Source organism: Bos javanicus, chromosome 1, assembly GCF_032452875.1.
Source record: "Bos javanicus breed banteng chromosome 1, ARS-OSU_banteng_1.0, whole genome shotgun sequence".
In the NCBI taxonomy this organism is placed as follows: domain Eukaryota; kingdom Metazoa; phylum Chordata; class Mammalia; order Artiodactyla; family Bovidae; genus Bos; species Bos javanicus.
In genome coordinates this window covers 95,483,396-95,497,316 of record NC_083868.1, presented here as the reverse complement: position 1 = coordinate 95,497,316, position 13,921 = coordinate 95,483,396, and the positions used below count along the sequence as shown (strand labels likewise).

Sequence of the window (13,921 nt, the reverse complement as noted above, 5' to 3'; positions counted from 1 at the left end):
CTTCTTGTTTGAAATTATTTCTAATACACACACACAAACACACACACACTCACACACAGGGCTACAATTTTCCCTTGTCTTGCAATGAACAATAGTAAGGAAGGTGAGACTACAGGCTGACTGGTAAAACTGTTCTGGAGAAATGTCAAGTTGCAACATTGCTCTTAGATTTTATTATTGACTGAGCCAGATATCCTTTAGTCTAGTTCATACTCCAGTGAATTCCTAAGTCTTTAAAACTGGATTAATTGGCTCTTCATCAATATTTGTATTACAGCTGGCATCAGATCTGGCTCAGAATATTAGAGCAAAAGGTAGATGCAAAGAGTTAGTACCCTCTAAGGTCAAGATTGTGTTTCAAGATAAGAGACAAGACTGAGCTTGCCTATGAGAATCTAGCAACCCTAGCTGCAGGCTGAGGTAGGATGTGAAGACTGAGAACCTGCGTGGGTCTTCTGGATATTAGGTATTACTAGCTAATGTGATCGGAGAAGGCACTGGCGACCCACTCCAGCACTCTTGCCTGGAAAATCCCATGGACGGAGGAGCCTGGTGGGCTGCAGTCCATGGGGTCGCTAAGAGTCGGACATGACTGAGTGACTTCACTTTCACTTTTCACTTTCATGCATTGGAGAAGGAAATGGCAACCCACTCCAGTGTTCTTGCCTGGAGAATCCCAGGGACGGCAGAGCCTGGTGGGCTGCTGTCTATGGGGTCGCACAGAGTCGGACACGACTGATGTGACTTAGCAGCAGCAGCAGCTAACGTGATCAGCTAGTGAATTTAGAAATCTTAGGCTGAGAAGTATTACAGGCTTAACGGCTTGAGACCTTTTCAATGCTAGTTTCAAATATATTAAAGTTGCATTTCTTTTGTTATAAAGTAAGTTATCTAAGATCAGGAAGTTTGACTTTGAACGTTTTCTTTAAATTTTAAAATACAACTCAACCCACATTACAATGGGTGATGGAAGGGTTTTTAAGTCTGTATATTTTGTTATATATAGGCCTTAACTTCTAGGCATCTCATTTGGATATTAATTTTTGTACTAGAGCAAGTCCTAAGTTGCTTTTGGAGCAAAGTTATGACTGTAGTTCTGTAACTTTAGACCTACGGTGGCAGATGACTTGGGTTGTCAACACCAGACGGTAATACTCATTGCCTTAAGTTGAGATCCTCCTTCCCATTTGCAGAACTACCTCTCTGGGCTAAGACTTCATATCTCCCACATAGGTTCAGGGCATACCTCTATGATATGAACCATATTCTACATCCTACTGCCAGAATAATCAACTTTGAAACCTCCTTCAGTCACTTCATGCCTTTATAATCCTACAGTGATTTCTCATTGTACTAAATTTAAATCCTTCAACATGTAGTTGGGAGCCCTCTCAAAAATTTCCCTGTAGTAAAGGCATCTTCATTCATTCATTCAAGGGGAGGAAGAAATATTTATATATTGAGTATCAGGTGCTAGAGGTTTTTATTCCTTACACCCTTAGCAGGAAGACAATATCACTAGTTAATAAGTAACCGACCCAGGAGTAGAGAACTTTAAAAGCTTGACTAACGTCACTGGCTTTTGTCTAATTATAATTTCCATGCTTTTTCCCCTACACCATACTTCCTCTCATTTTGCAAACACTGACTGGCTTTCTATTCTGTGCCAAAACTGATGTTAGGCGTTAGGATAAGAAGACAAATGAAACACTGAGATTATATATATGAAAATGCATTTAAAATTTTAAGGCATTTTGTGTCATTGATTCTTCTTAATCAGAACACATTCAATCTAGTGGTAGAAACTAGGAGAAATAATTCTATTATCTTAATTTCTCTTGCTTGCTTTTACCTCCTTTGCCAAGCCTGTCTTTCTACACTTAGATTCAAACTTCCACCCTCTGAAGTTTGGCCATTTATCTAGTCATTCAGATTCTTCCATATCCTTTAAAATTAATTTATTCAACAAACATTTATAAGGGGGGTATTGTATTCAAAGCTCCATGCTAGGTTAATGGTGGGGATACAAAAATGAACAAGACCAGTCAAGTGGAAGAGATATACAGTAACTTCAGAGCAATGTGAGAAGAACTGAAAAGGATTATGAGATTGTGGGGAAAACAGCTGTGAGACTACGGGAAGGGAGGGACGGAGTGATCAGAGATGAAGAAACGCTCTTCAGATAGGGGAAAGATAGAAGTATGCTCCAGACAGAGTGAAGGCAGGTGTGGAGTGGCAGTGGTGCTTGGACGTCAGGAGAGTTCAGCGGGGCCGGAGGCCATGGCTCAGGGGCAAGCCAGAGAAGCTGAGGCAGGAGCTGGGGAATCTCTGCTTTTTCTTTTTTCCCTTCCAATACAGGACTATGACCTAGGATTGGAACTTTGTCTAGAAAGATGGCTTCAAGACACCCTTTGGGAGTATTTGGGAAAAGAAGTCAATCAGGGCCGAGGGCCCCAATGCATAGACTCATCATTACTCCTCTCATCTGCAAAAAGAACCGCAAATTTCATGAGAAAAGGAGCTATTTCTCAGTATTCTTTTATGTTCTTCAGGCTTTAATACAGTACTATGTACAATAACTTTATCTGACAAATGGTTTTTATGTATTTTTTAGATCAATGAAAGTAGTATGTTGCATCTGGTTGCTACCTCGTCCTGCTTTGTAGCCTAATCAGTTCAGTTCAGTCGCTCAGTCGTGTCCGACTCTTTTCAATCCCCATGAACCGCAGCACGCCAGGCCTCCCTGTCCATCACCAACTCCCGGAGTTCACTCAAACCCATGTCCACTGAGTCGGTGATGCCATCCAACCATCTCATCCTCTGCCGTCTCCTCCTCCTGCCCTCAATCTTTCCCAGCATCAGGGTCTTTTCCAATGAGTCAGCGTATATAACAATGTAGCCTAATAACTGCTGCTGCTGCTACTGCTGCTGCTAAGTCGCTTCAGTCGTGTCCGACTCTGTGCGACCCCATAGACGGCAGCCCATCAGGCTCCCCCATCCCTGGGATTCTCCAGGCAAGAACACTGGAGTGGGTTGCCATTTCCTTCTCCAATGCATGAAAGTGAAAAGTGGAAGTGAAGTCGCTCAGTCGTATCCGACTCCCAGCGACCCCATGGACTGCAGCCCACCAGGCTCCTCCGTCCATGGGATTTTCCAGGCAAGAGTACTGGAGTGGGGTGCCATTACCTTCTCTGATAACTGAGGTTAACTGTAATTATTTAGAACACCTGGGAAGCTAAAAGAGAGACTGGCCTCTTTGGGATGACTTCTACTTACTTGTCTGCCTGGATAATTTGAGGGGTGACATGGGATGCAGTCAGTTTACCATTTTGAGTCTATACAACAGGATACATTACATTTGGCTTAATTAGTATAAACACTGCTGCTGCTGCTGCTGCTAAGTCGCTTCAGTTGTGTTCGACTCTGTGCGACCCCATAGACGGCAGCCCACCCGTCCCGGGGATTCTCCAGGCAAGAACACTGGAGTGGGTTGCCATTTCCTTCTCCAATGCATGAAAGTGAAAAGTGAAAGGGAAGTCGCTCAGTCGTGTCCGACTCTTAGCAACACCATAGACTGCAGCCTACCAGGCTCCTCCACCCATGGGATTTTCCAGGCAACAGTACTGGAGTGGGGTGTCGTTGCCTTCTCCGAGTATAAACACAGCAGTTACCTAATGAGTCCTACTGTGCCTTATGCATTATACTCTGTTTGATACAGAAATACAGACAGGAGTAAGGAACAGTCTCTGCTCTTAGGAGCGCATATTGGGCACCGAAAAGGGGAAACATACACTGTAACTTTGGTATTAATATAATAAAATCTCTTAATGCTATGTGAATGGTATGAACAAACTGCTGAGGGAAATAGAGAAAGGAGGTGACAGAACAGCTCACAAGGTTGTGGGGATTTTAAAAAAGTTCAGTTCAGTCGCTCAGTCGTGTCCGACTCTTTACGACCCCATGAACCGCAGCATGCCAGGCCTCCCTGTACATCACCAACGCTCGGAGTTCATTCAAACTCACGTCCATCGAGTCGGTGATGCCATCCAGCCATCTCATCCTCTGCCGTTCCCTTCTCCTCCTGCCCCCAATCCCTCCCACCATCAGAGTCTTTTCCAATGAGTCAACTCTTCGCATGAGGTGACCATAGTACTGGAATTTCAGCTTTAGCATCATTCCTTCCAAAGAACATCCAGGACTGATCTTCTTTAGAATGGACTGGCTGGATCTCCTTGCAGTCCAAGGGACTCTCAAGAGTCTTCTCCAACACCACAGTTCAAAAGCATCAATTCTTCGGCGCTCAGCTTTCTTCACAGTCCATATATGTGCAAATGAAAAAATGTCTTATTCTTAACTCTGATAATTACACAGCAAACCCCGCATTTATACCGGTGTTGGCGATCTTGGCAGAACATGAACTCCTCGCCTTTCAGGAGTTGCTAGTTCCCTTAAGCCTCAGACTTCTTTAAAGTCTAGCTGAACTAAAAGGAGTTTCTGGATAGTTATGCAGGACTAGAGCGAAACGGAGGATCCCACAGTTCCTGCGAATCGGGGCTTGTGGAGGCGGTTATACTCTGCAGATTACGGCAGTGGGCGGGCCCCAAATCCCCATGTGGTCCCGACATCATTGACATGGCGGAATCCCCCATCTAACCCTCCTGGTAGTTATTTGAGCGGCGGCGGCGGCCGGAGGAGGAGGAGATCGGCGGTGGGGACGGCGGCGGCGGCGGCGGGAGCAGCGAAGGGGCGGCAGGGATTCTCGGGGCTGTCGGCTGGGGAGGCGTGGGAGACCCGGTGTGTGGCGCGCCCGGAGCCCCGCGTTTCAGCCCCAGGGAAGGTAAGGGATGCAGGAGCGGGAGTCTGGAGGGGACCGGGATCCCAAGTCTCTGCCGCCGCTCTCGGCGCGCTGGAAAGCCCCGTCCGGACGCAGAGTCTGCCAAAGTGCGTGCCTGTCCCGGAGCGCTTCGGGAGCGCCGGGCTTCCCGAGGAAAACTTGCCGCCAGAGTGCTGGGGCGCCCTGCGCTGATCTGGGCACCCCGGGAACAGGGGGCCCGGTGTGGGGGGTGCCGGCCTGCGCTTTGGGGCCGCGTCTTACTGGTCTCCGGGCCCCCGCTCATCCACACAGCTGGCCAAGGTTTGGAGGAGGGAAAGAAACGGGTAGATTCTTTCTTGATGGGGAAAAAAAAATCTGGGCAGTGGTTCCCGGGCTCTCCCTCCCCCCTCGCCCTCCCTAGCCTTCCCAGCAGATTTTGTCCGAGGAATCCGCTCCCCCTCCCGGAATCTCCGCGGCAGGAACGCTGCCCAGGAGGGGGAGGGCGGGCGGAGAGGCCGAGGAATCTTCGACGTGTCACTTTCTGAGGCTGTAGATTTCCATATGGTGGAGGGAGGAGGGCGGGTGTGCGAAGTGGGGCTGAAGTCGGGCCGCCTCTCCGCGCCAGGCGGGGGCGGGCCGGGACCTCCGACCCGGGGATGCTCGCGGGGAGGGTCCCGAGCCCGAGCCGGCCCCCCGCCCAGGCCAGGCCTCTCAGGGACACTCCCCGCCTCGCCGCTGGCCACCTCAGTGCGCGCCACGTCCTCCCTCCCCGTCCTGCCCCCCGGGCTCCCCCCGGGCTGGGGGCGGTAACCGGCGGCAGCGGCCGGACTCGGCGAGCCTGGCGGCTGGAAGCTCGGGCGGGGGAGTGGGGCGCGGCGGGAAGGAGCGGGCGACCCGGTGTGTGGGCCAGCGTAGCTCCGGTCAGTCGGTCACCCCGAGGGGCTCCCGGGCCGGGGTGGGGCGGGCGGGCGGAATCCGCGCCCCGAGGCGGCCGGGAGGGGCCGCGCGGACCGTCTGGTGCCCGCGGCTGGGCGGGGGCCGGCCGGCGTGGGAAGGGCTTGTCACTCCGGGCGGAAAGTGGGGCCTCGGGCTGTGCCCGCGAACTTTCCCAAAGGTCCGGTCCCCGCGCCCCGTAAGAGCCCGAGCACCCGGGCCTGATGTCCCCGGAGACGGGGCAGGGCCGCCCGGCGGCGCCGTTGGCGGGGAGGCTTCCAGGAGTGCGCGGTTGGAGTTGGAGCTTTTCGAATCTCAACTCCCACCCTTCTATCTTTGACTAAGGGAAGCGATGGCATTTTATCTAGACAGTACCGTTTGTGGACTGCCTTAAAAGTTAAAACTTTTAATTTTTTTCTCATCAGTCCAGCACGTTCTTGAAACAAGATTTGGAATTTGGCCGCAGTGGGCCGACGCCGGGGCCGCAGATTCATACGTTGATCTCTCCATCCTTGTTGGTTTCTAGTCTCCCTCCCCCTCTTCCACCCAGGCTTAATCATATTTTGGAACGGGCGAGGTCTTTTGTTGGGTGGGCACCCCCCTTGATTGCTTGTCTGTTTATTTTTTGATGTGCAGTTAATTTGATTTGAATTTCCTCCAGTTTCCAGGCTCTCGTAGGGAAAGCTAAGGAAGAGGGAATACGCCACCTTTTTTTTTTCTTCTTTTTTTTAATGTGGAGAGAGGTGGGGCATTGGGAAAGGGGAGGCACGGTGGTTGTGGGCAAAGAGTCAGAGGGAGCAGACAGACCCGGAAGAAAAGGAATCTGCTCTGGAATAACACTTTTTTTTTTTTTTTTTTTTTGAGGCTTCTGGCCTCTGGCAAAAATGCTCTGTTCTACTGCCTGAGCTGCTCTTTACTCTCAAGTTAGAGCTGTGACACGGGGCCGGGACTACGCCCGGGGGAAGAGCCCGTGCAGCCACGCCAAGAGCAGCCTGTAGCCCTGGTTTTGTGCCTTGTATGGGGGCCAGTGGTTTCCCCTGGTTGGAAGCGGCCTCTGTGGAACCGGCGTTTTGTAAATTTCCTGGCTCTCCGGGAGCGGCTGTTAATGACGGTAAAGTCTTTGGGCTTGCTTTCTGGTCCTGCAAAGGAACCTCACCTGTAAGGTCACTCGCCTCCCTCCACCATACGGAAATTCTCACTTTGTTTAGACACGAGAGGGTCACACACAAGCTGGCCAAGAATGAGGCATACTTGGTAGAAAGAAAAAGTCACTAAAAAATGGTACTTAAACTCCTAGGCGCTTTTAAAATGTTTTGGTTTATATGCTCCTAAGAGAAAAGAATTCTACATAAAGATAGTGTTCATTTTAAAAGAGATCTTAAAACTGTAAGATATCATCATGGAATAGGAGGTTGTAGCTTCTAATTACAGTATGTACAATTTCAGAAAGATATTCCAGTAACCTTTTAAGACAGACTTTATAAATAGCTCACGTCAGACCATGGGCTATATTGGAGAGTCAGTCTTCTGAGGTTTCTGGAGGAATGGTTGGGATCAGTTAGGAAGCTGGTTCTAGGAGCCTAGGTAGTAGTTTACTCAGTAGGAGTTTTGCCTAACATTTCATTTAAAGTGGCAACATTTGATAGTGTCCTTAGAACTGAAAACCTGAAGAACCTCCCAACTTTTCAGTTTTAGGAAAATGAGGCCCAGTGAGGGGGAATGACTTGTTCCGTGTTTGTGATTTTAGATTAAAATGCAATACTAGATTAATAATTACTCTTTTGGATATCTAATGTGTACTAAGTACTGCATATAGTGGTGGGTTTTTTTTTTTTTTTAACATCTCATTAAAATTCTAATAGTCTTTCAATTTAGGTGATGTTAAGGACATTTTATAGACAAGGCATTGAGGTTCATAGAAATTTAGCAACTTGCACAAGATCACATAGAATTTTCTTTGGTGATGAAATTGGTTTTATATCTCTGCTGTCCAGTATGGCAGTCACCAGGCACGTGTAACTGTTGTACCATTTAAAATGTGGCCTGTTCGTAGAAGAACTACATTTTAAATTGTATTTACTTTTAATTATTTTAAACTGCTACTTGTGGCTAGTGGTTAGGTACCCCGATTTTGGGGACTGTAAAGAGGAACTTTCTCTCAAATCTATTTATGTTTAACTGGATCCCATTCCTTTTTAAGATTGCCTAGTTCAGTTTTCTTTCTTCCATACCACCAGAAGATGCTTAGATTTAGTTGTTAAGTGGAATTCAAATACCAGATTACCTGTAGCTCAAAAACAAGCAAATAATTGTTTTAAAAATACTTGCCTGTCATAGTAAAAACTGATAGACAAAAACTTTAAATGACATTTTCTGTTTGATTGAAATAACTGCTTATAGGAATTGTTGGTTATTTTCAGTATAATAAAGGAGTATAAGTAGGGAATGGTATGAAAAAATCACTAATAAGTTGAAAAAAACTACTCCCAGTATTCATTTACCTGTTCATTGGGTGATTTTTTTCAAATGTGTTCATTCAGGTAAATAATATAACCAAATCAGCGTTCACTTTCCTCATCTAGCTGCATGATTAACCTGAAGAATTAAAATCATTGCTTTACTACCAAAGGAAGATTCTCTTGGTGGCATATGGTCAAATAGTTTTCTGATAAGTGGATTTAATTTAAATCTTTTGCATTTTAGAATTTATTTGGTAGAAGGAATTTCAACAACTTTCTTATTTTATTAATATATGAAAGTGAAAATTCCAACTCATGTTAAAATAAGCATTCATTTATCTGGATTTCATCCATAAATATCCAATAACCCAATACCTTTTTCTTCCCTTTTTTTTTTTTTTTTTTTTTGCCTACTGCTTTCAGGAAAAGACAGATGACAAAATAATCTTTTATTAGAATTTTAAAAACAGTAACTTCTAGATTCGTTATAAATGTATCTGAAGCTGCTCTATCTTTCATAGTTATTGTATTGCTCAGGGATAATTGCAGTTCATAATCCTGACCCTAGAGTATTAATGTGATTCTGAAAGACACTAGTAAGTCAGCTTTAAATTGTTCTATATTATTTTAGTGTTGTGTGAATTGTGTGGCCTCCATCTCTGAAAATTGTAAATTCAACTAAAGGTGAGGCATCAGTTAATTAGACCATTCAGATAGCTGAAAAACCTTTCTATACCCTTTCCTGACTATTGGGATCATAGTTATTGTCAAAGAACCAACATAAGAATCATGTTATAAATAGGATTATGGTGTTCTTGTGATCGTGACAAATACTGGAAACATGATTTAACTCAGGATGCATAGTTCCATATTTTGGACATCAAGGTGCTTAATACAAATGAGACATAATTTAAAAGATATTGAAATGATAGGCAAAGATTAGAGATCTCATGGGCCTCCCAAATCTTATATCCCCTAGTGAGGGCCACATCTGAGTATCAGTTTGAAATCAGAATAGTCTGTCAGGGACTTAATTTACTTCTTAGCTGTGTGTCCTTGATAGATTTCTGAAACTCTGTTAGTCTGTTTCTTCATTTTAGTATAAGGAGAAAACATCTTACCTGTACCATTTTTCAAGTGGTTGTCACAAGGGGTTAATATGAGTCAGTGTATTGAACAGTGTTTAGCAAAGCCTTGCACAAACTCCATAGTTTATTACATTGCAAAGTTTAAAAACTGAGTTGTTCTTAGGGAATTAGTTTGCATGTTTTCAGAGACCTCCAAATCGTGTTTGGACACTTTGAAAAATGATTCATTTTTTTTATTTGTGATCTAAAGATTGAAATTTTATTTTCTCCATATTCCTAATGCCGTAGTTGATTTGTGACCTCTCAAAAGTTGTATTTCCTTACATGTGGTCCATAGCTGGTTGGCACTGCTGAAGTGGACAAGACAGTCAGCTTGATTCAGAATCATTCTTAAGGTGGAGGGGAAGAACGACAGTCTCCTAGAGGAATTTCCAAAATTGAATGATAGAGGCATGGGGTTCAGTCCCTGTATGGTATCTTGCTGCTGCTGCTGCTAAGTCGCTTCAGTCATGTCTGACTCTGTCTGACCCCAGAGACGGCAGCCCACCAGGCTCCCCCGTCCCTGGGATTCTCCAGGCAAGAACACTGGAGTGGGTTGCCATTTCCTTCTCCAATGCATGAAAGTGAAAAGTGAAAGGGAAGTCGCTCAGTCGTGTCCGACTCTTAGTGACCCCATGGACTGCAGCCTACTAGGCTCCTCCTTCCATGGGATTTTCCAGGCAAGAGTACTGGAGTGGGGTGTCATTGCCTTCTCCGTGTGGTATCTTAGTAAGTCTATTATTTGAGCTTTCAGTAATTATAGCTGCATGTCGAGTGTATGCTCAGTCTCTTCTGACTCTTTGTGACCCCATGGACTGTCGTCTGCCAGGCTCCTTTGTCCATGGGATTCTCCAGACAAGAATACTGGAGTGGGTTGCCATTTCCTCCTCCAGGGGACCTTCTCTACATAGGGATGGAATCCTGCAATGCAGGCAGATTCGTTACCACTAGTGCCACCTGAGAAGCCCCAGAACAGGTTCTTGGTGGGGTGAAGTTTGGGGAATAGGATGGAGGATACTGGAGTGGGTTGCCATTCCCTTCTCCAGGGGATCTTCCCGACTCAGGAATTGAACCTGGGTCTCTTGCATTGCAGGCAAATTCTTTACCATTTGAGCCACCAGGGAAGCCCAGTTATAGCTGAGAATGGGGGGAGAAATCATTTTCTGTATAGGGAAATATTTGCAACCTACTGTGTTTTCACTTTGGAAATCACAATGCCTCTTCTTCACTTTAATGAGGTTAATACATTCAATGAGAGTGGTAAGACATTCAGTTCAGTTTAGTCATTCAGTTGTGTCTGACTCTTTGAGACCCCATGGACTGCAGCACGCCAGGCTTCCCTGTCCATCACTAACTCCTGGAGCTTACTCAAACTCATGTCCACTGAGTTGGTGATGCCATCCAACTATCTCATCCTCTGTCATCCCCTTCTCCTCCCACCTTCAATCTTTCCCAGCATCAGGGTCTTTTCCAGTGAGTCAGTTCTTTTCATCAGGTGGCCAAAGTATTGGAGTTTCAGCTTCAGCATCAGTCCTTCCAATGAGTATTCAGGAATGATTTCCTTTACGATGGACTGGTTGGATCTCCTTGCAGTCCAAGGGACCTCAAGAGTCTTCTCCAACACCACAGTTCGAAAGCATCAGTTCTTCAGCACTCAGCTTTCTTTATAGTCCAACTCTCACATCCATACGTGACTACTGGAAAAACCATAGGTTTGACTAGATGGACCTTTGTTGGCAAAGCAATGTCTCTGCTTTTTAATATGCTGTCTAGGTTGGTTATAGCTTTTCTTCCAAGGAGCAAGTGTCTTTTAATTTCATGGCTGCAGTCACTATCTGCAGTGATTTTGGAGCCCAAAGAAATAAAGTTTTCTACTGTTTCCATTGTTTTTCCATCTATTTGCCATGAAGTGATGGGACTGGATACCATGATCTTCGTTTTTTGAATGTTGAGCTTTAAGCCAGCTTTTTCACTCTCCTCTTTCACTTTCATCAAGAGGCTCTTTAGTTCCTCTTCACTTTCTGCCATAAGGGTGGTGTCACCTGCATATCTAAGGTTATTAATGTTTCTCCCGGCAGTCTTGATTCCAGCTTGTGCTTCATCCAGCCCAGCGTTTCTCCATGATGTACTTGCATATAAGCTAAATAAGTAGGGTGACAATATACAGCCTTCACGTACTCCTTTCCCAATTTGGAACCAGTCTGTTGTTCATATCCAGTTCTAACTGTTTCTTCTTGACCTGCATACAGATTTCTCAGGAAGCAGGTCAGGTGGTCTGATATTCCCATGTTTTAAAGAATTTTCCACAGTTTATTGTGATCCACACAAAGGCTTTGGCATAGTGAATAAAGCAGAAGTAGATTTTTTTCTGGAACTCTCTTGCTTTTTCTATGGTCTAGCGGATGTTGGCAATTTGATCTCTGGTTCCTCTGACTTTTCTAAATCCAACTTGAACATCTGAAAGTTCACGGTTCACATACTATTGAAGCCTGGCTTGGAGAATTTTGAGCATTACTTTGTTAGCGTGTGAGATGAGTGCAGTTATGCGGTACTTTGAACATTCTTTGGGATTGGAATGAAAACTGACCTTTTCCAGTCCTGTGGCCACTGCTGAGTTTTCCAAATTTGCTGGCATATTGAGTGCAGCACTTTCACAGCATCATTTTTAAGGATTTGAAATAGCTCAACTGTGAGCCTGTTATTTTCAAGTAAACCTTAATTCTCATCCTTGTGCAGCTGCTGGGAATGCACTTGGGTAATTGAAGGTGAAAGTCACTCAGTTGTATCTGACTCTTTGTGACCCCATGGACTATACAGCCCATGGAATTCTTCAGGCCAGAATCCTGGAGTCGGTAGCCTTTCGCTTCTCCAGAGGATCTTCCCAACCCAGGGACTGAACCCAGGTCTCCCACATTGCAGGCAGATTTTTTACCACCTGAGCCACCAGGGAAGCCCCTAGGTAGTTGAGGAAAAGCTTTATTCTTTAGTTGACACTGAATGCCTTTGAATATAGGAAAATATTTGTAAGCACTTTTTTTTTGCCTTAAAATACACAATACTGTATATATAGTATTAATGTGTTTTTTAAAAGGCAGAGAATGCTTCAGTCACTGGCTAGGCGGAGGCAGGTTTCTGTTGAAGCAAAGTACAGGCTCACTTGGGAGGATGACTTGATGGTTGGTACTTGAGCTTCCTTGGTGGCTCAGTGGCAAAGAATCTGCCTGCTAATGCTGGAGATGCGGGTTTGATCCCTGGGTTGCAAAGATCCCCTGGAGAAGGAAATGGTAACCTGCTTTAATATTCTTGCCTGGGAAATCCATGGACAGAGGAGCCTGGAGGGCTGCAGTTCATGGGGTTGCGAAGAGTTGGACTGAGCACGCACGTACTTGAACTGTTTGCAAGGTACAGCCAATGAGAAGCAGGTCCCTAGTCACAAGCTTACCCAGAGGGGGATTGTTTATGGTGTGGGTTTAGAGTCAAGGATCTGTCTCTGGAGACCAGAGGTTTGTGGGGGTAGGGGTTGGAACCCATAGAGGAGAGGGGAAGTTGGGAGGTTTTTAAACCACCAAGAATAAATCCAGTAAGCTAAGACTATAGTGATCATCTATTACAGGTGGGGAAGTTTCTTAATTTAAAAATGTATCAATCCTTGAATCTCTTTTATTGGTCCCTAGTTGAGATATAAAAACACCTGGATTATAATTTCATTGGCTAATGAAAGGTCCTTGCCAGAACTCACCGTCGGTTCAGTCACTGGCTCCTCTCATCTTTTGTTTGTGTAATATTACTACTACTTGTCAGTTTTCATATAGTTGGAGGGAGAAGATTTTAATGGTGTTGAGCCAAAGCTAGCATAATTTGCCATTCTAGTAAGTTTCTGTTTAAAATGTGTCTTGTATTAAATGATTATGTTTGAGTTTAAAATATAATTATGTAATTTTATTTCATTTACTTGTTTATTACTCAGGCAGTTATTGAGTTCTAAACTAGGTGCTTAATGAAATATTCTATGCTGTTCTGACTTTTTTTGCAAATTCAAGACATTTTTCTGTTTACTTCAGGGGTCTTTTGCTCATATTTTTGAGATGTTGTAGAGGGAGCTGTGTTTGCCACCAGACTCCTAGGGCAGGATGTGACAATTTAGTCCTTTGCTCCTATCTGAAATCTGAAAAATGTTAACAATTGGAGCATCTATAGGCTATGTTTAAAACTAAATTTATATAAGAATTAAAGGCTTTTGATACAAACCTTGTTTTAACTTTTTGGAAGATGAACTTTTTTTTATAAAGGCAACCAATCAGAAAAATTTGTTTAAATTAAGTTGATATAATACAGACTCAAAGTGTTCAATTATGAAAAGCTTTCTGTTAAAATAACTATCTGGAAAATTGTCTTCATACATGAGCAAATGTAGTATGTTTGAGACATAATGGAAGATTCTAAAATCCCAGGAAATAACACGATTTAATTTATTCTTAAGGGGCTCAGTCAGTTTCTCCACAGCTGGTGGGAGAGGGTCTCTGTTAAAAATAACTTCATTGTTCTGGATGTAACTAATTAGGAATTTGCAATTATCCAGGCAAGTCTAA

At 44.6% G+C, this 13,921-nt stretch overlaps 2 protein-coding genes across 8 annotated transcripts in view; both read left to right on the top strand.

The window, feature by feature from the left end:
• Positions 1–4,747: 4,747 nt before the first annotated feature.
• Positions 4,748–13,921, top strand: part of FNDC3B (fibronectin type III domain containing 3B) — a 356,072-nt gene continuing 346,898 nt past the window's right edge. For 3 of the 7 annotated variants that reach the window (XM_061415723.1, XM_061415747.1, XM_061415714.1), the window contains exon 1: positions 4,748–4,837. The gene's annotated coding sequence lies outside the window, so the exon portion shown is untranslated. Of the gene's footprint in view, positions 4,838–5,643; positions 5,734–6,029; positions 6,858–13,921 lie in introns of those variants that run through there. The other 4 variants (XM_061415732.1, XM_061415704.1, XM_061415735.1 and 1 more) reach the window with 2 other exon arrangements.
• The window catches only part of LOC133247237 (mpv17-like protein 2), a 33,847-nt gene continuing 26,789 nt past the window's right edge, over positions 6,864–13,921 (top strand). The window contains exon 1 of the mRNA XM_061415758.1: positions 6,864–13,921. This exon is cut by the window's right edge and continues 26,789 nt beyond it. The gene's annotated coding sequence lies outside the window, so the exon portion shown is untranslated.